This window comes from Poeciliopsis prolifica, unplaced genomic scaffold (assembly GCF_027474105.1).
Source record: "Poeciliopsis prolifica strain line A6 unplaced genomic scaffold, Auburn_PproV2 SCAFFOLD027, whole genome shotgun sequence".
NCBI lineage: Eukaryota > Metazoa > Chordata > Actinopteri > Cyprinodontiformes > Poeciliidae > Poeciliopsis > Poeciliopsis prolifica.
Window position 1 is genome coordinate 6,204,915 of NW_026562402.1, and position 12,717 is coordinate 6,217,631.

The 12,717-nt window shown below is 37.6% G+C and overlaps 1 protein-coding gene across 2 annotated transcripts in view; it reads right to left on the bottom strand.

Annotated features, from left to right (window-relative positions):
• nphp4 (nephronophthisis 4) overlaps nt 1-12,717 on the bottom strand; it is a 146,510-nt gene that overhangs the window by 130,052 nt on the left and 3,741 nt on the right. The gene's annotated exons all lie outside the window — the stretch shown is intronic.

Sequence of the window (12,717 nt, forward strand, 5' to 3'; positions counted from 1 at the left end):
AAATAATAATGACCAATAACGGCATGTTGAAAATCACATCAGGGAATGACCTATAAACAAGGACAGATGGTGCACTGTCCCAGGGTACGTTGTTTGGCTGGAAGCATCAACTGTTGCTGTCACTCGAGCAGTTCAGGGACATTCAAAATAAAAAATATAACACCAGTGTAGCATTTGCAACGCAATTCCTAACATCCCAAGGACACTGCAGATTCACAATAGAATAACCTGAAAGCTGTTGTGACAAAACTGTAAGGAATTTAATTTGAGATGTGCAAAAAAACAAAAACAAAAAAATTACCAACCTTGCTGGATCGATTTATCTCCATTTTAGTCATGTACCTTGCTACTTAATAAAGAATATCCTTATCTTAGAAAGATGAATGAGCTAACTTTATTACAGCTGTTGCACTCTTGAGTTTTGATGTTTGGGACAAATCAGTATGATTTTTTATGTCATCCTAAAGGAACAGAAATCAAAATCTTTCTTTCAGGATGTGGATGAGTTGCATTGACCTGCTATTTCTGTACAAGCTCAGAGATGGTAGTACCTTTTGGGAGCCTTTTTGTTGTCTGCGCAAGGTAGATGCAATTGTATACAGGCTCTGATGTGCTCAAATTGGAAATAATAGCCTTCCTGTGCCACAGCCACCCTGTTTTACACAGCACAAAGGCCTGAATAGCATAAGGAGACCTATAAATTCTCTCTGATCCACTGGTTGCGGGGAACAACTCGTGTTATTTTTCTAAATCACCAACAATAACATGATGCCATTGTCAGAAAATAAGTTGATCTGAGCTGCTCTGAAATAAATTCTGTAACTTCAGATGCAAAAAGGTTCATTTAACCCACATGTAAAATAACACAGACTGCAGGAGTTGTTTTTTTTATTTCTATTTTTTTTTTTTTGTTTTTCTTTTATAGACATCATCTAGTAAGACTAGTCTGACCTTGAATGGGTTCCATCAGTAAATATACTTTCTCAGTATAAAATTATGGCCTCCAGCCTGTTTGGACACAGCAGAAAGGGTAAAAACAGTCTTATGCCCAACATTGCGCTCTTATATTCTTGGCACTGCTTAGAAAAGTATAATTTTGTTATGGTACTCATTGACTCCACCTCACATTCAGTTCAGTCACAGTGTTCAAATGCTGCTATTGCAGAAAGATTGGAGATTTGCATCTTATCTGACTGAGCTACATAAGTCACTAAATGAAGCATCAAGCCTTCTCCTCAAACCATTTCATCATAAAAAAACGGTGGGAAGTGTTCAGCCAAGTGTCAGCTTTCCATCAATGCAGGCTGAAGCTGATAAACTGCTCCAATCAATGCAGAGACATTTGACTTGGTAATGAAAGCAGATTGTCGGAGGACAAAAGCCAAATGTTTGAAGGTCTTAGGGGGTATTTAGAATACGTTGAAAAAGGCTCGTAAACAACTCCTTTGTCTTCTCATTGTTGGAAGCTAAAAAGACAATATCTGGCTAAATTTAAGGAACAATGGAACATTGCAGTCATTGATCTGTTTTATTAAAAAGAAAAAAAAATCAAGTTTTTTATAATACGGAAAATTTATGAATACAATCGAAGAGATATGTAATAACGTCAATGTTTGTATAGGAGCAATAAACTAAAATGAAAGTGACAAAGGATTTCTCTTCTTTTCTCTAAAGAATGAGCTCCCTTCACTGTCCCACTACATCTTTTACGAATACACAGGACTGGATTCAAACGGGGAAGAACGGGACATTTCCCAGTGGGCTGGTCTGATGCTTGGGCCACAAAGGCCGTTTTCCCTCTTTTTTTGCATGCATTTCTTTCGAGCTGGTGTGCAGTCATCATGTACGATCATGTACGCTTCTCCCGCTGTCCCTGTATGTATGTCCTCCTCTGCTGGCAGCTTTCGGATATTTTGGAGAACTGGCACCTTGACATTTACTCGGCCAGTTGTGTTTAGAAGATGGAAAGTGGAAAGAGCAAGGGTGGCCTGGAGAAGGCTAGAATTAAAAACAGGAAAAGCCTGGAAACAGATGCAGTTCAATTTACAGAAAATGTTCACAAAAAGAAGCTCATGGTCAGTAAAGTAAAATAAAAATGATGAAACGATTAAAGCAAGTTGTACTTTGCTTTCAGGTTAATGATTTGTGTGGCATATAACATAATGCTGCATATTTTAAATATTTGTATAATATAACACCACATAACTGGTGAACTTTGTCTCATCGCTCTTCAGTCCAGAGAAAGCTAGAACACCAAGAACCAGCCACGAAAGTTCAGCCTGGACAGAAAGGATTACTCATTCAGTGAATATGCTCTGAATTAACATAATCAAGACTACAGGATAGAATTGCTTTATATGAAAAGTTCCTTTTGATGCTAAATGATTCAGCTCATTACAGCTGACCTGAACTGATCAGACTACTCTGTAAAAATGAAAGATTTGTGCTGAGAATTATGGCCATTCTTAAAATTTGATTTAGTGTCAGAGGCAGAGCCAGGACCTGAGAAAGAAATTCTCATAACCAGTTCTGCTCAGGCATATATTGCAGTTTTAAGGTTGACCATATTTCTCTAAAACTACTCTTTTGCAGAGGGGGAAAACACACAAAAGGGTCACTGGGAAGTTATGCTATACCTTAAATAAACTTTCAGCAAACAGTGGATTTTTTTTTGTTCTTTAATGATGAGGATTAAATTTCTGTTAACACTAATTTGCTTGAGATTCTAGATTTCAGAAAAAGAAATTATGATATGATGACTAGTGTGACAAATGTTTCCTTTCAGTGGAAAAAGAGATGGATGTTACAAAGTTCAACACCATTTTTTTATTTAATTAATCGTCAAAATAATTAATAGAATAATCCTTTACTAAAATAAGTATTAGTTACAGACCTAATGAAAGAAACAGAAAGGGAAAAAAAACAAAAAGAAGGCTGCACACTTATTAAAAATAGCATATTTTAACAATCACCAAAAACATCAGTTGGTCTTTTATAACTGTTCACCGTTTCTTAAGAGCCATTGTGAAAAGTCTAAAGAGATATTGCTCTAAAGCATCAATTTTGACCATCAACTAACCCGTTTCCAGGTCAGGAACAGAGTGTTAGTTTCTCTTGGCACATTTGGGACAGTTCTGGTTGGACATGCAGGCCAAAGGTAATATTTTGTCTTATTTAGGATGCAGATTTTGGCACCTCCTTGCCTTCTTTCTGGATAACTGCTCTCCATGCTAAGCCTATCAGTTATGGTGGACGACCATGTCTTGTTAGATTTGCAATGGTGATATGTTCTTTCCATGTTCATATTATGGATTGGAGTATAAAAAGTATCATCCATGTGTTTCTTGTGTATCCTGCTGTGTTTTTGGGCCTTCATGATGACCTCGCAGGGCTTCACAAAACAGATGGGGTTTTACGACAATTAAATTGCACATAATTTGCCTCCAAGTATCTTTTAGAAGCATTCTGAAAGCAGTTGGTTGCATTTTAAGTCATTTAGAAATCAGACTGAAAAAGGTTGACAAAGTGTGCATGAAGCGCTACAGTTTTATTTGTGAACAATTTTGAAAACCACACATCATTGACCTTCCTCTTTACAACTATAAGTTACTTCTGTTGGTTGATCACATAAATTTCCATTCAAATACACTGAAGTTTATAGTTGTAATGTACCACTATAAACTGTGAAAGAGCACAATCAACACTTTTGCAAAGCACTGTGAAGGACAGCTTTCCCTGACTTAAATGTTCATACATTTTGCAATGATCCAAATTAAAAAGACTTTTCATGTTTTATGCACAATTAAGCAACTGGTCTATTTTTTTTTCATAAACATGCAATACTATTAAGGGGTAAAATTTGGCAATAGTTATGCAATTAATTGGGTTTTTGTCCCACATAATAAGGTGATTTTTAAGGGAATAGGAGAACAGGTTGTTCTATTTTGCACTCAATTGCACCTCTAGGTTTGTACTAAACACAGAAGACAGTTTGTTTCTGCAAAGCTCCATATTCATGACGTTTCCCCAACCAAAACAAACAAGTTTTTAACAGATCTGTACAATAAGACAATGCTGTGAGCTCTTGTTACTTGAATGCCACTGAAGTTCTGGGAGAAGTCATTTAGAGAAATAACTTGCATCTGCAGCAACACCAGGCTGCAGATGTCTGGCCTAATGAGAGGTTATGCTTTGCAGCAACAAAGCGGCACTTGATTCTCGCAGGGGTAAATATCCAAGAGCTGTAACTTAAGTCAAGATGGAAGAGGAGCAATATGGTGATATTAAAATAATGTAATATGAAGTCACTGTCAACAACCAACCCGTCAGCAGCTTTTGAAGCATTATGCTAAGAAGATTCATTTATGGGTGACAGAGAACTTATCTATGACAAGCAAGAGGTGAATGGAAGTTAGAGAAAGCAATACTGTGGAAAATTAAAGCACAGCAAAACACCTCAAGTAAAAGTCTTTCAATTACTTTGGGTATGTACCTTCGACAGCGAAGAAAAAAATATTACAGTTCTGAGTCATTAAACTGGATGCCAATCTGCCTCTTAACTGAAATAATCAATTTTCTCAAGGTAGAATGCCGTTTTAGAATTTCATATCAGACCAAGATGATTTTAAGAAAATGATTTTAGGGAAATGGAACAACCACCTGCACTGACCTAGAACTTGCTTTTGGTATACAGCCCTAACCCATAAAAGCTTCATTTGCTTTACCATTTGTCTTTTGGTGCCAAATGAATCGATTAGGAACCTTTCAAGTATAATTTGCCCCTCAACCTGGAAATACATAATCCAAAATCATCACTAGTCTCTAGAAAAGGACTCATATTCATCATACCACAGCATACAGTGAGCAGGTTTGTACAAATTTTTAAAAAATTATTTCTAGAGCAATGTGGCAGAGAAGCCAAACCACGTATTTATATGAACCATTAGATTTTAACAAGCTGAAAAGAAACAAAGGACACGTGTTTGTAAAAAGCCCATTTGTATATTGTTCGATATAGTGGGGACTGGGGTACCAGTGGGCATTTATTGTATCATTTATCATGATAAATTTTCTATACTAAGAAGTTTGATTCATACAATAAATTCCAATTTCCAAAAATTGCTCATACTGTCAGGATTGTTAACTTTACAATCACCTCCACTGTTTGTTCAAAACAAAGAATCAAGAAATATCAGTAATTTTGAAAATATAATTAAATGCAGTGACTGTGCAGTCTAGTAATAAACACTTCTTTATGTGATGGATGACTTAAAGGAACATTTTACAAAATGGGTATGTTTTCCAAGAGTAATACTTGTGTTTCTGGGGCTTTAAACGCTCCTGCTTAAAAAGTTGGGTTGATTTTATTGCTGTTTTATTTTTACTTGGGGTACCATGAATTTGACCAACACTGTTCATTGACTTGGAGACTTGAACATAAGTAAGTTACATGCTTGGATTAAGTAGTGATACAATATCTAAATTCCAGAGCTCAAGACTGACACTGCTGCACATTATTTTCACAAATGTGAAAAAAAAAAAGCTTCTACTTCTGGACATGTTTTGACTAGACAACTGTTACGTCCACTGCATCTCAAAAGCCTATACTATGGGACTTTGCTGTCAAGTGTTCAAGTCATCCAGCTAAAATCAAAGATTCAGAAAGAAAGCACATGCTTTTGGCAGTTTCTTGGCTGCAATGCTTTGATATCAAAGTCTATATATGAAGATCTCTGATACAAGTCTGGCAGCAGGATGACGATGAGAAAAGAGATAGAGGAGGTGAAAGAGAAAGGAGGAAAGATTCAGCGAGTCATTTTACAGGCACAGAACCAGTGGGTATCAGTATCACAAATCCTTTTGGTGTGAAATTTTGTGACAGTCACAAGCACAGTAGAGATGAGAGATGGCAGAGTGGATGATAGAGAGGCTAAGAAAATGACAAGAATTGAGGCTTCAGGCTCCCTTATGGCCAATATGTCACTGGATTGCAGCAAGAGAGATAAGACTGGTATGCATACAGTATGTGTGACAGGTGAATAAAAATAATAATAATAAAAAAAAAAAAGAATTCCAACAAGACAAGATTTTTCCATCCAACGGTTTCTGTGAACATTATATGCACTAGATAGTTACGCAGCACTTGGAAAATTATTGATATGCAGCAAATACAAATACATGAGAGATCCAGATGCTGGTCATTTTGCTTTTTTGCCTTTTCCTACATTAGAAGTTTTAGTCTCTTCAGACTTGCTCATGCCTTGAGGGATTCTTGTCAACACCACAAGTCTTTTACTGTACTCCACCGAGTTTCATATAAAAATGATCATTTTCTCATGGTTTAACATATGGAAATATTACTCCATATATCTCCCAGCAGGAGGTTGACTGTAGCTGTTTTTGTGACCATTGTCAAAGCAGTTAATTTAAACAAATGGGAACCAAAACTGCAAAGTAATGCTAAACCTTTTGAAAATTATTATAGAATTAGTATTTATATGCAAAATTAATCAAGAGATCCAAAAATATTTAGTAACATATTGCACTGATCTGCATTCATTCAAAATGAATGCAGAACTCTGCAATGGGTGAGATTAAAATTTATGGAGATACACACAAGCACAAAGTAGCACATAAAGAGGAGAAGAAGCAATAGAAATGACTGGGTATTTCGCAACACTCAAAATAATGACTGAGGATGAAAACTCACAATTGCATGCAAATAAATGTCTCACACATGAGAAAAACAATGGAGGCTTTTCTAAAAAAATAAAATAAATAAATTACACAATATGGGAAATGTAAATGTTTTAAAGGAGGTCAAATCTAATCACAGATATACAAAGAAAAAAAAAAACACTAAACTTGAGCGATGTTGCCAAAATGTCTGATTTTATCTTAAATCAAGTTTGTTACACTGACAGTCTTACTAGTTGTAAACATCAAAACTGGCTTCTGTTCCAGAAAATGACAATATACAAAATATAAGAAATCTGTAAACAACACCAAAAAAAAAAAAAATTGAATTTTTTTCTTCAGTGCCCCTATTGTCCAAAGCTCTCCATCTGATTCGAACAAAACTCGATAGCATCTACAATTTTGCCAACAAGAAATTTAAGTGCTTGCTGGGTAAATTTTTTCTCTAACAGAGGTTTAGGTCTCCTGACATTTGCTAAACTCTGAGTGACATGTTTCAGTCTTTGGATGCTGGATGAACAGTGGAGGGGCAACAAAATGCTGCAGGATGGCAACAAGGAAAGAAAACGGTGTCTCTGTGCCAGACTTCAGACACAAAGAGGCAAAGATGGAATTGACACGTCAAAGCCAGGAACAACAAAGTACAAGACAGGCAGAATCTTTTTCTTTCCCCTCAGTCTCAACACACGCCCACACACAGTCAGCGCAGACCCCAGGGAGAGCTGATAGCAGAAATATTGGAACGAGCTTGCTGTGCGTGGATCTCTTGTATGTGTGTTTTAGAATCCAAGTGTTTGCGTGTTGATGCGATAGGGAGAGGGGACAGCAAGAGAAGAAGACAGGCATGGAGAAAGAACAGTCAAATACAAGGCAAGTATGAATACCCAACACACACTAAAAATGAACACACACACACACAGCTAAAACCTCCTTGAGGCTCTCATCTCTCTCCGTCACCTCAGCAGTAGCTCTTGTGGGCCCTTCAGTTCCTTTGATTGTGCATACACACACCCACAGTGTATAGCTGTGTATTAGGGGATGTGCCACTCCACTGTGTAAAGCTGTTAAGCAGCAGCTGCACCACGATGTGTTTGGTCCCCGCGGAACTGAAATATTGATCAGTTCTCAAGCAAGGCGTGCAGTCTTCAACCCCATCGTCCCCATGTATAATTGAAGTGTATATCTTTTAGTGTGGAATGCCAGTTGGGAGAAGGAATTAAGCACAGAGGAAGGCTGGAGATGGGTCCTGTTGCTACGGAGGCTCCTTTGTCCATCAATCATACGACCTTTTGCACAGGGGTTTTCATGCTCGGAGAAGCGCCATGAAATGGAAGAGAAAGGGAACAGATCAGACTCTGATTCAATCTAGGTTGATAATTTACAGCCAGACATTTATCTGAGCACTTAGCAGCTCTGAATAAAGAATGAAATCTATTAATAAGAAAAATCTGTTCCTTATTTTTCCGTCTTGATTGGAAGTTGACCTTAGAAAAATGATTTGAATGTTTTAATTAGTGCCATCTACTTTCACCTGCTGGAAATTCCACTGTATAGTTTGTGTACAAAGCCAGTGTTATGATCATATAGACTAAAGATGCTAAATAAGTTAAAACATTCCATCTTTAAGGCAGTTTTGAAGACAAAAAGTGGTCTTAGCCAGTACCACAAGGTCTGCCTAATGATGTGGACAGTAAGTGTGTGAGAAGTTATTTTTGTTAATCTGCAATGCAATAAAAAATATGCTTGTGTCTCAGGGCACAAATAAAATTTTGTGACTTTCACATACTTCCGATAAACAAATTGGTTCCAATTCATGGTTTAAGGTACACAAGAGACTGTTAAAAAGCTCTGGGGTTTAAAGATACGACACTGACTCACAGAACAGGTGTAATGCACCCACAAATGCTCGAAGTAATACTGAGCAATAATACAAACGTGCTTGATCATTTAAACAAAAGACAGACAAATAGAAATGCACGATTTTTTAAAATCCACACTAAATGAATAGGCTAACCTTTCATTAAATCTCCATTGCTGTGGTGATTACAGAACACTGAGCTGACGAACCAATGGGATGTAAAATGTAAGCAAAAGTTAAACCAAAGGTTGTGACTGCAACATTAAAACAACTGCACACACAGCTTCACCCTAACTGATCAATGCAAACCAATGGATTATGTGCCGTCATCCTCTGACTGCGAAAAAGAAGCGCATTGTAAATTTAAACTGACCAACGAGTGGAGACCATTCATCAGAGAAGTACCCAAGAGGCCCAATGGTAACTCTGGGGGAGTTGCACAGATTCAGAGCTGAGGTGGAAGTAACTGTTTAAGGAGCAGCTAGGAGGCAAGTCCTCAACAAATTTATCGTCACTCTTTGGAGTGGTAAGAAATACAGCCATTGAAGTCATGATTGCAATTTCTCACAACCAACATGAAGAAGAGGGTGCTCTGGTAAGATGAGACCAAACCTAAATTATTTAGCCATAGTGCAGAACTGTAGTTGTGCATCACCCTGAACACACCATTCCCCATACATGTTGTGGTGGCCACATTTCTTCAGCATGGAGAGGAAAGTTGGTCGGGGTTGATGGGATGTTGGATGGTGCAAAACAGTAAAACTGAAAGAAAAAGCTGGAAAAAAAACCATTGTCACATTGTTCCTTTTCCAGCAAGCTAATGAGCCAAAACAGGTAACACTAAAATGGAATGGAAAACATGTTCATGTGTTAAAATGATGTAAAGTTCAGGCTACAAAGCTGTGCAGATATACCCAAAAAGACTTTGAGTGGACGGTTTTCATACAAAGACCTGAAATAAAACCAAAAAAGTATAAATCTAACATTGAAAACAAACAAGCGTGTCCTCCTAAAATATTCTGTTTATTTCTTCTTCAAACCCCTTATTGCAAATGTTTGTTTCTTGCCTCCAGGTCTGTAGATTTTAAAAGTAGACTACTGAACTTAAAAATAATAAATTCAAAAGATTATCTTAGAGCAGAGTCCAACTGCAGAGATAGAAATCCCCTTAGCTGCAGGACAACCAGATTAAACCTAGAATGAAAAGTTTTAACCCATGAAACAAAATTGCAGCCAAGTAAGGTTATATATTATCTAATGACTATTCTTTCCAAAATGGAATGAAACAGGGGTCCTACATAAGAACTTGGTATTCACCTGTTCCCTAAACACAGCAGCAAAGGCCACAGTTCCTTCCTATGTAACAGCTGAATGTTCATGCTTGACAAGCTGTGAAACACAGGAGCAAAAAAAAAAAATACGGTAGACTGCAAAACAGTATATCGCACACAAAAAAGAAATGCAGCTGAGTTCAAAGAGATTTTCTTTTTTCCTTCAGCTGAACATGTCTTTGCTTTTAGAGAGGGTGGTGAAAAAAAATGGAAAGAATGAAAGCTTCTTTGACTGGAGCTTTGTTACAGCAACAGCAGCTTCATTTTGACAACATATTGCGTGCTTTCAGAGAGTGGAAACTCATGCTTTACAGCCCGACTGTGACTGAAGCCCCACTTTAAACTAGCTCATTTTTGTAATAAAAAAAAAAATCCTTACGAAACAAAATTAGAAATTGCAGGACTGATGCAAATACTTTCCCCATCGGTAAGATTCTGTCTTCTGCTTCTCACTTCTTTGAAGTCGTGTAATAAGGCTATCTGATGGCTGACGGTTATGTTGATGCATAAGCAAGTGAAGCTAAGTGTTTTTAATCACCATCTGTATCTAATACATGGCACTCCATCTTGCTGAAGGTCTTCTGTTGTCGCTAAAAGGCATAACCATAGGCTTTTCTTTCAATATTCTAACAGAAAACTTTAATATAAACCTTTAGATGTACTCGTCCTAACTTGAAGCATTTGGAGACCTAGATAAACAGAGGTTTGTGTTGGTCATGAACCGAGCTTGGCCTTTTCCTCCCAAGCCCAGCTGTCGGTCTGATAATGTTGCACATGTGAGAAGAAACCACTGGTTTCCTGTAAAGGCTAGGGAGCTCAAATGGAGTGATCACAGAAAGAGACAATGCAAAAATGATGCACATTTCTCCCTTTCCTCCTCTTGTTTCTCTTGTCTGCACATTGATAGCACAACATTGCCCTCTGCTGACAAATCTGCAGAGAAGACAAATCTGAAGTGCGATATTTTAACCACCATCCAAAAGATCTGAGTCAGGATATAATAAAATCTGTAGCAAATTTTATAAAATCTGTAACTGCTCCTAAAAAGAGAGCATTCAGAAAATTTTGCAACATTACAGTATCAAAAATCCTAAAACAGTACAGACAATGAAGGTTAAAAATTAACCTCCCATTTTTTTTTAAACTAAGAGTTGATCTTTTACAGTCAATGGTTGTGATTTCTGCATGTGGGGCCAACAAAATAAAAAACAGGCCCATGCAGTTTACTTAAAAAATAAACTGCACGTCACTAAAAGACAAAAAAAAAAAAACATTTAATTAAAGGTGATGTAACATTGTAATGGTGTGATGAGTTCTGTTTAGGGACAAAAAATAGGTACAAAAAAATGAAACCAAATTAAAATGGAGCTCCCTCTCTCTCTTTCTGCCTTTAATCACTGCACATCTTTGCTTTCAGTGGATATTAAAATCAATCCATCATGGCCTGAGTGGGGAGGGAGGTGCAATTTTCAACGTGCTAATGCAGCTTAGGAGTGAATCCCCACCCCACTGACATTATTTGGATATGAAACAGCAATTTGCCACTCATAAATACGAGCATGAGCATGAAAGCAACGCACCAAATCTAATAAAAAGAAGAAGAAAAAAGCGGCTGCAGCTGTCGCCGCGTGGCAGAGAAAGGACCAGACCTACTTTATCATCCTTATAGGATATGATGTGGTTTATATTATTAGCCTGGATGGATAATGGGATTTAGATTCTGATTGGGATACCAAGTGGATTTTTATGGCGGCTATGACTATTGTGGTGGATCAAAGTAAGGCCGTGCACAGCGAAAATGCTGGATCAAAAGAACATCAAGCAGATGGTGGGGAGAAATGAAGAAAACTGATGGTGGCAAAATGGAAATCAGAATGTGCCATTGCTGTGACTCATTTATGTCACTGCTAAAAGATTTTTGCAACACTCTCTTTGTCACTAAAAGATGCGTATTTTACACAGAAACATGCTGCAAGGTGAGGAGACAAATTTGTATCGCCCTCAGCAGGTTTCAAATTTGGAAGCCACGGGAAGGCTCATCGTTGCTCCGATCCATTTATAAAGCAGTGGGTGACTGGCCTCTAGCCTGGATTCACAGAGACATTTAGATGTTTGCGGGAGAACATGGGCACCCAGCTGCTCCCCAGAGATCGGCTCAAATATAACAACATGAAGCCTTCGGATAAATTTTCAACTACACTACACGATGTTGCATTTTATTGTTGATATTTGTTGGCTGTAAAAAATAACCCCTCTGGCAGGCAATGTCAAACTTTATTCGACTTCAAGATGTCAAAATCCTGCCATCAGTTAGACTGCAATTCTGCATCTGACTGGCTTTTTGCAGTCACAGAAAAAAAAGAATACGTTATCAAAAGAGCTAAACATTTACTTTGTAGCATGTCACTGAAAAACAGACAGTTGACATTAAAAAAAAAATGTGTATTGTGTAAAAAAGGGGAATTTTCTTTTTCTCTTCTTCCTCCTTTTATGGCAAAGATGCGATGTGTGCAGATGACTTTTCAAAGGCATTTTAGACAACCTGCCACTGTTCTATTATCGATCCATTCCACACTATATCAATGTTCTTTATGCTACATGAAACAGAACAGATCTGTTTAGACCAGGGCTCTTCAAACTGTGGTTCGTGACCCTCCTGGGCCATGTGACTTGAGGAAAAAAATTGATTGTGCAATAGATTGCAGACACAAAAGTGGTGTTGACTGCACTAGTTGAATAAGGATTTTGCATCTGCTACTGGCTGGTTGTCATCATGAAGTGGTGGAGAGCAGAATGGTCACTAAAAAGAGATGAAGCTCAAAGCAATGGTGA